This window comes from Ictidomys tridecemlineatus, chromosome 2, assembly GCF_052094955.1.
Source record: "Ictidomys tridecemlineatus isolate mIctTri1 chromosome 2, mIctTri1.hap1, whole genome shotgun sequence".
NCBI classification, from domain to species: Eukaryota; Metazoa; Chordata; class Mammalia; order Rodentia; family Sciuridae; genus Ictidomys; species Ictidomys tridecemlineatus.
This window is the reverse complement of record NC_135478.1, coordinates 229,162,356-229,174,745: the sequence shown is the minus strand read 5'-3', so window position 1 is coordinate 229,174,745 and position 12,390 is coordinate 229,162,356.

Genomic DNA, 12,390 nt, shown 5'->3' with positions numbered 1-12,390 from the left:
GACCAGGGTGGCGTCTGCTCGCCAGCTCTCAGCTGGAGGCATGCCACCTCCTTGGCTTTTGTCACAATCCTGGTGGTGGCCTGCAGTGCCATGTGCCAGGTGACATCCTGATGCTCTGTCTCCTGGCCAGGCCCTCTGGACTTTCTGCTCTGGAGATCAGCACCTGGGACAGTTCTCACCACACCTACTCTGATGGTGTCTCCACCCCGCAGCAGTCCTTGACCCATAGTGGCAGGTTCCATGGCTGTGAGTGCTCACCTCCCCTGCTCTGCCTAGAACAGCCTGGGCAGTGCTGCCCCGGCACTCTCTAGGGCTGGGCCGAGAGCCTGTCTGCAGGCCCCTTGCCTGGCTCCCTCTCCTTCCCTGTTCTGCCTCGTGTTCTGACCAGTGTCCTGGTGGCCACTTTCTGAAGATATCACTTGAACACCATTCCTTGCCTCAGCATCCACCACCCCATTTTATGTATGAGGAAACAGGTTCAGGATGGTGATGTGAGCCGGGATTTGAACTTGAATCTGTACCACGATCCCCCTACCCCCACCTCCTCCTGGCTGCAGAGTGTGGCCCAGAGTGGGGGCCCCCATCCGACTGCCTTCCTAGAGAATTTCAGCCAGGCTTTTCCAGCCAAGTGGTCACGCTCCACAGGGTTCTGTGGGACACAGGGATGGCAGCAGGTACAGTTCAGGAAGCATTTGGGGACCAGGTTTAGAGTGCCTGGGGCTGTTGGGGGTGGGGAGGCCCGGCTTGCTGGCAGGTGGCTGGCCGGATGCTCTCTGTGGCTCACAGAGGTAGGGGTGACGCAATCCAACCTTAGCATCTTTCCACCGGGCAGCGCCGGAGACGATCATGGATGTTGACATGCGCCCAGTTTGACATCTCAATTTCCAAATGTCGACCAAGCGTCTCGGTGGAGGATTGCAGTTCAGGAGGCCCTCCTGCCAGGAGGCACAGAGCACCCCAGCACTCAGCACCCAACTGTATTTGTTGAATCAAACCAAAATTTAACCCAGAAAATGCCCTGGGACTCAAAATATGGTGAAGCAGCCTGAGCACAGGGCGTATGCCCACTGGAGTGGACGCTCAGGGTTCAAACATGTCCCCATGAGCGTCTGGTGCCCCAGCACAGGAGCGGCTCTGAGTAGCCTGCTGAGAAATGCTGGGGTAACTACTGGGTCACACCCCAGACCCACCTATCTGGGAGCAGAATCCGGTCTGGCCTGTCCCCCCAACGGGCTTCTCACTCGCCGTCTTGCTTCCCTTCTCCCCGCAGGGCCCCCGGTGTCTTGCTCGACAGTCTGCTCCCCACTGTTCCTCAGAAGGAAGGTTGTGTGTTCAGAGAACAAGTTGTGGAGTTCCCGCGTGGCAGAGTGTTTCCTGCAGTCGTCTTGGCACTTTCTGGGCCAGCTAGAAGGGTGACATTGTAGCGGCTGAGGGTCTGTGTGGCACAGGCCTCTGCTGCTGCAGGGTGCATAGCCTCTAGCTGTGCAGCACTTGCCCAGCAGCTGGAGAGGACACTGTTACCAACAGCTGTTGGGCCCTATGGAGGCCAGGCCCTCAGAACGGTTTGGCCAGCACTGCTGGGGTCCTATACAAATTGTGCAGCTCCAAGGAAATGTGGCTGGCGTACTCAGTGTCCCTCTTGGGGACTGTATCCACACTGCGGAGATAATGGCTCAGACAAGCTCTTATGTTCTAGGAACCCGTGCTGCTAACCTGCGAATGCTCCACCAGGATATGTGGGGCTTCCTGCTCCCACCAAAACCCTCAGGGGAACCCCAGGATCAGGTCCAACCTTACAATTAGGCAAAGCAAGCCCAGTGTGACCGTGTGAGCCAGCAGGGTATGGACGGGCTCAAGTCCTTCATGGACACCTTGATGGTGGTAGCCGTGGTGATTGGTGTCCACTGAGCATTTGCTCCGCATTGGACAGCGAGAACATTTGACATGACTGCCTCAGCCACACAAACACTGCATTATCCTTCTCAATAACAAGGAAGTTGGTGGTTCTGAGGGTTTAAACTACCAGACTACATTCACACCACTGGTGAGCAGGATCCTAATCCAGACCTTCTAGTCCCAGAGTTGAAAATCCTAGTGGCCATGTCTTCTGCCCCTGCCTCTGTGCACTGCAAAGCTGCCGGAAGCCAGAGCAGAGGAAGCTCCCCATAGAGAAGAGCAAGAGCAGCTGGTGAGGGAACACAAGCAACCCGCACAGGGCAGGTGCCAGCTTCAGGTCTGTCATGGTATTGTCACTGAACATGCGGGAAGGACGGGCCTAACTGCATGGTCTGCATCCTCAGCGTCCACATCTGATGGCAGCCACTGTCCTGCAGCAAGGGACCTGAGATTCTGAGAAGGCCCAGGTGAGTGACCTGGGAAAGCAGTCACAGTGGGGTCTGGACTGGGGAGGTGACGGAGGTGGCTGAGGACAGCTCTGGAGGCAGTGGGGCCATTGGCAGAGGTGGGTGGCAGAGCCGCTTAGGAAGAGAAGACCAAGGCAGAATGCAGAGGCAGCCGGGCACCTGCGTGGGCAGGAGGGCTGGAATCCAGGCAGGGGGTCGGCAGCTGCCCCTCACTGGAGGGCTGTGAAGGCCTCGGTTTCCCCGCTGTGCAGAGGTCCCCTCAGGGCATACGTGTGTGCAGAGGCACTGTGTGCCGTGTACCTGCACACGGGCACATGGTCTGAGATACCTCTGGCAGAGAACAGGGCAGGGGGAGGGCAGGACGTCCCGGTGGCTGAGGCCAGGAGTGGGCAGAAGGCCATGGAGAGGGGCCTCATCACCAGGTCCAGGCCAGGGCCCCTGGGGTTGGGGCTTGGGCTGAGGCAGCCTTGCTGGCCCTGACCGCTGCACTCTGGCCTCTGCAGAGACCCCGTAGGAGCTGTCTACACAGCCGTGCATCCAGAAGACTGAACCCAAGGAGCCTGCCTCAGTAGAAACAGGGCTTTTGTGCACCTTTGCTTGGTAACCAGAGGCACTCTCCATCCTTGAAGATTTAGTTTTAAACCCTCCTTTGGCCCATTTTCCTGCCAGGTGGTGCTGCCTCTACAGCTAATTCTCCCTCACCTCTCCTCATCTCTCCTCCCAGCTTCTCAGTGCTCTGCTCAGGAGCCCAGCGAGCTTTGATAAATCTATCAGCTCTAACAACTGGGATTCAGGCCACTTCTCAGACGAGTGGCAAATCTGTCACAAAGTCCTTAGCACAGAGCCTTGGTGAATTTAAGGGTAAGCCCTGGATATTTATTAAACTGGAGGCCTTACAGGAGAAAGGTATCCTTCAAAAAATGCAATAGAATTCCTTTAAAAATATCCCACGTCCCGGTTTGCTGAGTTCTTAAAGACCCGCTAAGGCTCCTGCAGCAGTCAGCCCCATCTCAGCTCAGTGCTGCCTTGCCAGCACCGGGGACTTAACTGGTGCAGAGAATTCTGGTCTCTGAAATGTGCCTCATGCTTTTTTTTAGTTGCTTTGATTTTTTTGGAGCTCAGAGCATTTGGGTGTGTGTGTGTGTGTGTGTGTGTGCATTTTGTGCAAATATACGTATGTGTGAGTGCAGAGATGTACTGGGTCCCGGGTACATGCATGTATGGGTATCCTTGTGTGCACATATATATGTATGTGTATGTGCACACCTCGTGCATGCATCATGCACACAGGTGCACGGGTGTGTGTGTGCAAGCACATTTATGGCTGAATAAGCACATGTGCGTATAAGCATGCCTATTCATTGACCATGTGTGTGGGTCTGCATATGTGTGTCCTGCAGTATGCACACATGTGAACATTGGTACATGTGTGCATGGGTTTTGGCCATGCATCCATGTGGCACAGGAACACGGCCACCCTCACGTGTCCCTCTCTCTAGGTGGAAGGCAATCCTCTCATGCAGACCTGATTGGTGATAATGGGATCAGGAGGCACAACTCTGCGTGTCCATATGGGAATAGACACCCTTCTGCTCCCGCTGCCCTGCGCTCAGAGCGGGTGGCCCCGCCTTCCATAGAGATGGGGACGGGCCAGTTGGCACTCTCTGAGGGTAAGTTTCATATCTGGCAAGCAAGAGCCCTGCCCCAGGTTGCGCTCAGCCTGCTGGGCTCTGGAGCAGACCTTGTATGCTGGTGGAGGGCAGCCCTGTGTCAGAAGGTTCCAGAGCCTTGGAGAAGACCCTCCACAGGCTTCCTGTACCCTTCGCCATCCAGATGCAAGGCAGTAAGCCACGATCTTATCAGAAGCTCCTTCTTTGGAGGAGAAGCACCCGCTTCTGCACCAGTGAGCCCCAGGAACTCTTGGTTCTTGGAAAATGAGGCTGAAACAAGGGACTTGCATGCCACAGGACTCTTGGCAGTTTGGAGGACAAATGCTCAAGTCATCGGTAACTAATGACTTAACCTGTTAAACCTAAGCTTCGGAGCAGTCTGATGCCCCGCTGTGTGCAGGTGGGAGGAAGGTGTAAGGCGAGGAGCAGCCGAGGGCTCCAGGCCATGCTGCACGATGCCCAAACTCAGGCAGACAGGTCAGACCTCAGACTCACCGTCTGAAGGAGCGCCACTGGAGGAGAAAGGGTGAAGCACAGAGAGTGCACAAAGTGGCCTGTCACAGCAGCAGGCCAGTGCACTGGACCTGGGGCTCACTGGTATAGAAGCGGGTACTTCTCCAGAAAACCATGTGCTGCTCTGCGGGACTTTCCAGAAGCCAAGACTCTACAAAGCCTCATGCTAAAGAGCATAGTCCCCAGACCCTGCTGCCCAGCAGTGGGAGGGCAGGCCCAGACTCCTCCTGCTGTCCACCTCACCCAAGGAGGTCCATGGTCGCTGAGCCACGTGGCACCTCTACCAGGTCCTACAGCCTGGGATCCCTGTGGGGCAAGAGGCTGGCTGAACTGCACCTCACTGTGCCTCCCCTGCCCCATCCCGTCCCACCTGTCCCCAGGTGAGGACTCCTGCCAACTCCATCTTTACATCTGCAACCCAGGGGACAAGACGCCAGTGCCCTTAAAGAAGAGACAGAAGTGGTATGGACATGGCGGAGACCACGACAGACCGGAAGGAGTCAGGGGCCTCACACACCAGGCACCCCAAACAGTAAGCAGCGCATCAGGGGTGGGCTGGTGTGGGGCTGAGAGAAGAGACGGCAGGCGGAGGGCTCGGAGAGGGAGCAGGGAGAAGGGAGCAGAGAAGGCCGCTCTTGCGCCTTCCCTCGACTTCAGCTGGGGGCTCCCCGACTTGGACAGACCTGGCCCTTGGGGGGGCGGGCTGTGCTGTCGGTGGAGAAAACACGTTCTTGCTATTAACTGCGCCAAACAAGTGGGTGCCACGGCAGAATCGAGGCTGGACTCTTGCAGAGCCGTGAGAGGCTGGAGCAGGGGCTGGAGGAAGCAGTTGCCAGCAGCCTTGCCCTCCTTTACACGACACGATGCTTTCCCTATCAGATACCTGACCATCTGTCTGTCTGTCACCCATCTATCCATCTGTCTATCAATCTATCATCTCTCTATCATCCCTCTATCATCTGTCATCTCTCTATGTATCTATCTACCTATCATCCCTCTATCATCTATCTATGTATCTATCATCTATCTATCTATCTACCCATCTATCAATCTATCATCTATCTATCATCTCTCTATCATCTCTCTACTATCTATCTATCATCTCTCTATGTATCTATCATCTATCTACCTATCAATCTATCATCTATCACCTATCATCTCTCTATGTATCTATCTATCTCTCTAACATCTATCTACCTATCATCTATCTATCATCTCTCTATGTATCTCTCTATGTATCTATCTGTCTATCTATCTATCTATCTACCCATCTATCAATCTATCATCTATCTATCATCTCTCTATGTATCTCTCTATGTATCTATCTATCTATCTACCCATCTATCAATCTATCATCTCTCTATCATGTCTCTATCATCTATCTACCTATCTATCATCCCTCTATCTGCAGTCTACCTAGTGATAAGGGGAAAACAATAGGAAACCCAGGGGCAGATACCCAGGGAATTCCACACAGGAGGAAATTGGATCAAAGGACACATCTGGAAGAGCACCGTGTGGTAAAAGTCCCGTCACTGATGACACCACGCTTGGTGGCACGGCTGGGAGGCGCTCGGGCAGGTGCTACAGCAAGGAGCAGGCTGTGGCCTGGGCAGGCGTGTGGGTGCAGCTGGCTGACGAGGGGTAATGCAAATCCCCTGTTGTGGCTGGATCGTGTCCCCCGATCCACATGCTAAGCCCCAAGCCCCGGAACCTCACTGTGTGGCTGTGAAGGAGAAAGGTCTTTGCAGAAGGAGCCAGGATCAGATGAAGTCAGGGGGTGGGCCCTGCTCCAACACGACCGGTGTCCTCAGAAAAAGGGGAAATTCAGACAGACACACACACACACCGAGGGAGAGGGTGCCCTCTCAAAACCAAGGAGAGAGGCCTCAGGAGAAAGCAGGCTTGGGCCTCGTTGACCTCAGCCTCAGCCCCAGCCTCCAGCAGTGAGAGGCTGTGTGCCGAGGGAGCAGCCAGGCTGTGGGGTTTCCTCACGGTGGCCCAAATTTCCATAAAGATAACTCAAAGCACCAAGCCCTCTGCAAGGGTGCAAGAGATGGAGGCCCACCCACCAGCCTTGTGACGGTGGCAATCCAGGTCTTAGAGCTGGGTTCGTGACTTCAGTGGGGGCGGAGGGCACAGCAGTGTCAATTTATCTTTAAATTTTTGTTTGTGGCGCCACTTCAGGAAAAGGGGATGGCGATTGTCTGAGAATCAACAGGAGAAATGACAAGACGAGTCCCGGATCACGGGTCAGGGTGCGCAATTAAACTTCAGATTCTGGAAATGTTCTGGGGATTTTTTTATGAAACTACTTTTAAAAAAGACTTCTACTGGGGTATAGGAAGTGGATATTTGTAGAAATGGAAAAATGTGTCCATTTCCTTCACTAGTGCTTCTTTCAGGTGTAGAGTGCGTCCATTGGCTACTCTGGGACCATGAAGCTGCATTATTTGTAGATGGGTTTGATCATAAAATTACCGTATTTTGTCTTTCAATAAAGGATGACATTTTCTCCTAATGCTGTTGAGAAACTCGAGGTCACAAACTCGGGTGGCATCCAGTTCTGACATCCCACCTGTGGACAGTCCAGCCCTGGCCTTCCACACTCAGCACCGTCTACGCTCCCCTCCAGGCTCTGAGGTCTGGCCGGAGGGCGATATGGATGCCCAGCTCGGCCAGGACTGAAGCCAGCAATGAGTGCTGGTAACAGGAAGCACCGTCCCTCTTTCCCCGGGGACGCAGCAAGTCCTGGAGGCAGGCACACACTGGCCCTTTGACTTCCTATCTGCGCCCGCCCTCAGCTTTGCCTCTTTGTTTACACGCTTTGGACACTGAGGTGGGCCATTACAGAACCCCCCGGCTGCATCGTGGTTACGGGAGTAAAGACTCGCATACTCTGTAGAGTTGCCACAGGCTGAGCGCCAGCTCTAAATGCTAGAGTTCAAAATGTTCCCACTTCTTTCTTCCTTTTTTTCCTGGGGTCCTAGGGATTGAACCCAGGGCCTTGTGCATGTGAGGCAAGCACTCCACCAACTGAGCTACATCCCCAGCCCCAAAACATTTCCAGTGCTTTAAAAACACAAATTTTGGGAGGATCAATGGAGGACGAGGAGAACCTATTTCCATGTTTCTCAGGGTTTGTGACTGGTCTGGTCTCTGTGTCCCCCAGAACTGATTAGCCAGCTAATTTGGTCTCGGGTTTTTCAGGGACAAGCTAGATACAGAAGCGTGTCCCAGAGGGCACTGGTGTTGCCCCTCGTCCCTCAGGGCACCTCTGCTCCAGGTAGGCGGTTCAGGCAGTGCTCAGGGTAGAGGACGTCCCAGGAAATGCCTGCTGAGGTGACACTCAGGAGACTGAGTGCTGTGAGATGATCGTGGCGATTTGTTGAGTCAGTGGTCGGGGTGGTGGGGACCCCACCTGCCTTGTTCCCTGACTCCCCAGCTCCACTTGGCACTTGGGGGGCACTTGCGAAGTGTCTGCCAAAAGAACGAACAAGGTGACAAAATCATGATCCTTGACCTTGACGTGATCCGAACCCCGTTGGGGTTCTGCTCAGTGCCACCCGATCCTTCCAGAACCTGCTGGAGGTGAAGCAGCCCTGGGAGGTGAACCTGCTCTGACAACGCAGCTGGTGCTCCTGTAGGGTCTCTGGAGGCCTGGGCCACCCTCCCTATTCCTGTGCCTGCCTCCTCAGGGCTCCAGGGTCATCCTGCCAGTGTGGGCCTCTGATCCCCTGGGCCTCCACCCTCCTGGCCAGCAGCCAGGGCTTGCTGGCCATGCCCCCCTCCCAGAAGACCCAGGCATGCCTGTGGTCCAAGCTGCCATTGGCACCTGCCTCCTACACGCCAGGCACACACACTGAGCTGCTTCAGGGTCCCCTGAGCTCGGCTGGAGCCCCTGCTGAGGCTGAAGCAGCCCCACCACTTCCTGTGCCCACCTGTTTCCTTCCCTCCATCCTGAGGGAGGGATCCCAGGGTGCTCCTGATAGCCTCCTGCCTGGTGACCCCTGTCACAGAGAGGGACTTCTCCAGAGTAGCAACCCAGTGCTCAATCTGCTCTGCCTGCTCAGCTGCAGCCCCAGCTTGCCGTCTGCAGTAGCGTGGTATCTGTCCACTGTCTCAGGGACAAGGAGTGACAGTGAAGCAAGGGTTGGGTTGGGCATGTGGAGGCCTGACCTTCTGCTGGCCACTGGGTGCCCTGAGACATGCACTCCACCTCCCCCTGCCTGGGTTAACGCCCCAGCTATTCCAAACATTCACAGCGGTGTCCAGACTGCGGGGAACTGAGGCTGAGTTGACCACACTTGTCTGCAACACCCCACTTGTTCCAGAGAGCATGCACACCATGCCCTCGGCCTGACCCCTGCAGCTTCTCAGAGCTTCTGACAGATCTTGCACCTGGGACGTCCACCCACCATGACACGGCAGGAGCCATCACCTTGACGGGCAGGCTGGTCAAGCCCCAGCACCTGCCAGTGGCAGATGGCACTCAGATCCGGCCCTCGTGGCAGGACCCCCAAGTGCTCGTCTGTGCTCTGTGATAACACCGACAGCGATGGCGATGTCATGCTACTGATGTCATGTTACTGAGCGTCCTGTACCAATAGAATTCCACTCAGTCTTCACAGTTGCTTTACATGGCTGATCCTATGGCCATTCCCATTTCATAGATGAGAAATCCAAGGTTCAATGAGAAATCCGGCTGCCCTGGTCACAGTGGCTTAAAGCAGGGCTGGCCTTTAGTGGCTCAGTGGGCCCCAGCAACAGGGTTGGAGGGGTCGGGTGAACTTGGGGCTGAAAGTTTGGATGTATGGCACATGTTTAAGACTGTTGAACACAGGGGAAGACTAGAGACCCCACCATCTGGGTGTGCACCTGCTGTGAGTGGGCACCAAGGGGTCTGGGAGGTGCATGGCTGAGGGCACCATGCTGGGGTTGCACTCTGCAAGAGCTCTCTGGAAGCTCTTTATCATCCTCCCAGGGAAGAACATCTGCATTCCTAAGAGGGGACATGGAGAGAAGGACGTCATAGGACGTCATGGGACGGCAGACAGAGGAAAACGGCTCAGCTGACGGCAGCTGGGAAGAGAGGACACAGAGAGAACCGGGAACGAGATCTAATCCCCACACGCCTGGGACCCACTTCCTCCAGCCAACTCCACCTGTCTCCAGATACCACCCAGCACCCATTCAAATTATCCATCCATTAAGTGGATTGATCCACTCATAGGTTATAGCTCCCATCAGGCAACCGTTTCACCTCGAACACTCCTCCTTGTCCATCCTGAGATTTTTGCGGAGACATCTCATATCCAAACCCTAACACATCTTTCAAATGGGGACAATAGTCTTTGCTAACTTGGTTCTGATGGTTGAATTAATGAGTCAGTATCTGCAGTCACTCGGCAGAGTGCCTGCCACTCAGTAAGCACCCTTCACCTTGCGTCACCTGGAATCAATGTGATCGCGCAGTGTGAGGGTCTTCCTGCAACCCCCTCTGACCTGGGAGCCTCTGCCATTCCCACCACGCCTGGCAGCACCTCCTGCTCCCAGCCATCTCTGAAGTGGTGTGTCCGCAGGTCCCAGCTTGCTGGGGCTTTCAGGATTGAGGCTGGGAGCTGAGCATGGGAGGACAGGAGGGACGCGGAAGTGTCGGGAGCAGAGGAACTGGAGGCTGCAATCAGGAGAGATGCATCTGCGCTCAGGGAAGGGCTGCGAGAGCCTGCGCCGAAGGACAGCGGGTGGGTACAGGGACCCAGGGGCATCAGGCAGGACACACAGCTCACGGTGAGGGTTGGGCCGGCCCACCCACTGTCTGCTCTTCACTGCTGGGCCTTGAGGGCCTCTCACCTGGGACACCCAGACGAGCTGGAGTGTGGACCCTGGAGACAGTGCAAGGGAGTCCCAGCTTGGGTCCAGTGATCAGTGTCCATGGAGGAGTGATGGTGGGATCCTGGCAGCCTGAGTCCTGTAGGAGTGGCACTGGCCACTAGCAGGAGTTCCTGAAGGCCTCTTGGGCAGTTCTGACAAGGGGCAGACAGAGTGAGGATGAGCTGGGGCCCTGGGACCAGGTAGGACCCTCCACAAACAGATGGGGGAGTCTGAGGGCCACTGTCCTCATAGGGAATGGCTGGGCCTCCCCCTGGAACTGCATCCTCCTCCTGGGTGTCTGGCAGATGCCTGCATGAGGAGCACACGAGAGAAGACTCCAGATAGGAGCCTCGGTGAGGCTTGTTAGAAGAGTGGGCAGGAAGGACACACCCATCTCGCTTCTCTGGAACCTTCTTTTTTTTTTTTTAATTTTTTAAAATTTTAGTATTTATTTTTTAGTTGTAGGTGGACACAATACCTTTATTTTATTTATTTATGTGGTGCTGAGGATCGAACCCAGGGCCTCACAGGTGCTAGGCAAGCGTTCTACCACTGAGCCACAATCCCAGCCCCTCTGGAACCAACACCTAAGTGTGGCGGGCTGTAGTGCTTTTTTTTTTTTTTTAACTGTGGATTAAACCCAGGGATGCTTAACCACTGAGCCACATCCCAGCCCTTTTTAATTTTGAGGCAGGGACTCACCAAGTTGCTTAAGGCCTTGATAAGTTGCTGAGGCTGGCATTGAACTGCCATCCTCCTGCCTCAGCCTCCTGAATCGCTGAGATTGCGGGTGTGCACTGATATGCCTGGCTAGTGCATTCATTAAGAAGAAAGTTTTTTGTTTAGTATTCTCTTTTTAATTGATTATTCATATTTCCCTTAAAAATTGTTAAACTATTTCCTGAGAAAGAGGCAGGTAAGTGACCCTCACAATTCACTCTGGGGGCCAGTGTGTGGTGGCGGGTCTGGAGCACAGAACTGGCAGTCTGAGGGGCCTGGCGTGGCAGAAGTCTCTCCTGAGCCCGGTGTCTGCCACAACATGTGACCAGTGAATGAAGTTGGGCACGTCAACCGGGAGGATGGTGCTCTCCGGCCCTCTGAATGACCGTGAGCTCTCTCCCAGCCCCGGCAGGGACAGGGTGGAGGCAGCTGGTGCAGGAGCCTCTGCACTGGGTCCCAGCCCACACTGGGTGACCTGGGCATGCCGACTCACTGCCCAGTGGAGAGACAGTGGTGCCTGGTTGGATGCATTCTGGGGAGAGACTAAAAGAAGGGACAGGACAGCTTGGGTGCAGTGGACTTGTCCTTCCAAGGCACTGAGAGGTGGTCTCCTGGGAGGATGGGCCCAGCGCTGGGGCCCAGGGCTCAGAGGCCATGTCCTGCTCAGGATACGGAGGCCTTCACCCACAGGTCCCAGGGGTGGGCGTCAGCGCTCACCTCAGTTCTTCTGGGCAGACCTCCCCCGCAGGCCTCTCGGCTGTGGAACCACAGACCTGTGCAGCTGTATGAAGTCATGTGCTTGGGTAGTGACAGCAGCCTCCGGGCTCAACTTTTGATCCGTCTCTAGCTGACATCTTCAGAACGGAGTGGCTTCCAGGCTCCCCGTTCCCTAGTTGGCAGCGGCAGGTCTCCTGCGGGGCGTGGCAGGACAGTAAACACAGACACAGCACACAGTCTGCGTGGTCTCCCTGTTCCTAGTGGGGTCCACCCAGCTGACCTGGGCTGCGGTGGTGAGGGCCAGCCGCCCCCTACAGGCAGCCCCATGGGTGAGGCTGGCCTCCCAGGAGCTCTCAATGTGGCCTCTTCTCCTTTCTCCTGGGCCCCTGCATGTCCTTCGGGAGGCACGGAGTCCCGGGCTTGGGAGTTTGTGCAGATTGTGCCCGTAGCAGCTCCCTTGAGGATGCTGGAAACCCCCGCATAGGGGCTGGGGGCTGAGGGCCATGTGCACTTGCTGGGCAGGGGCAGTCTGT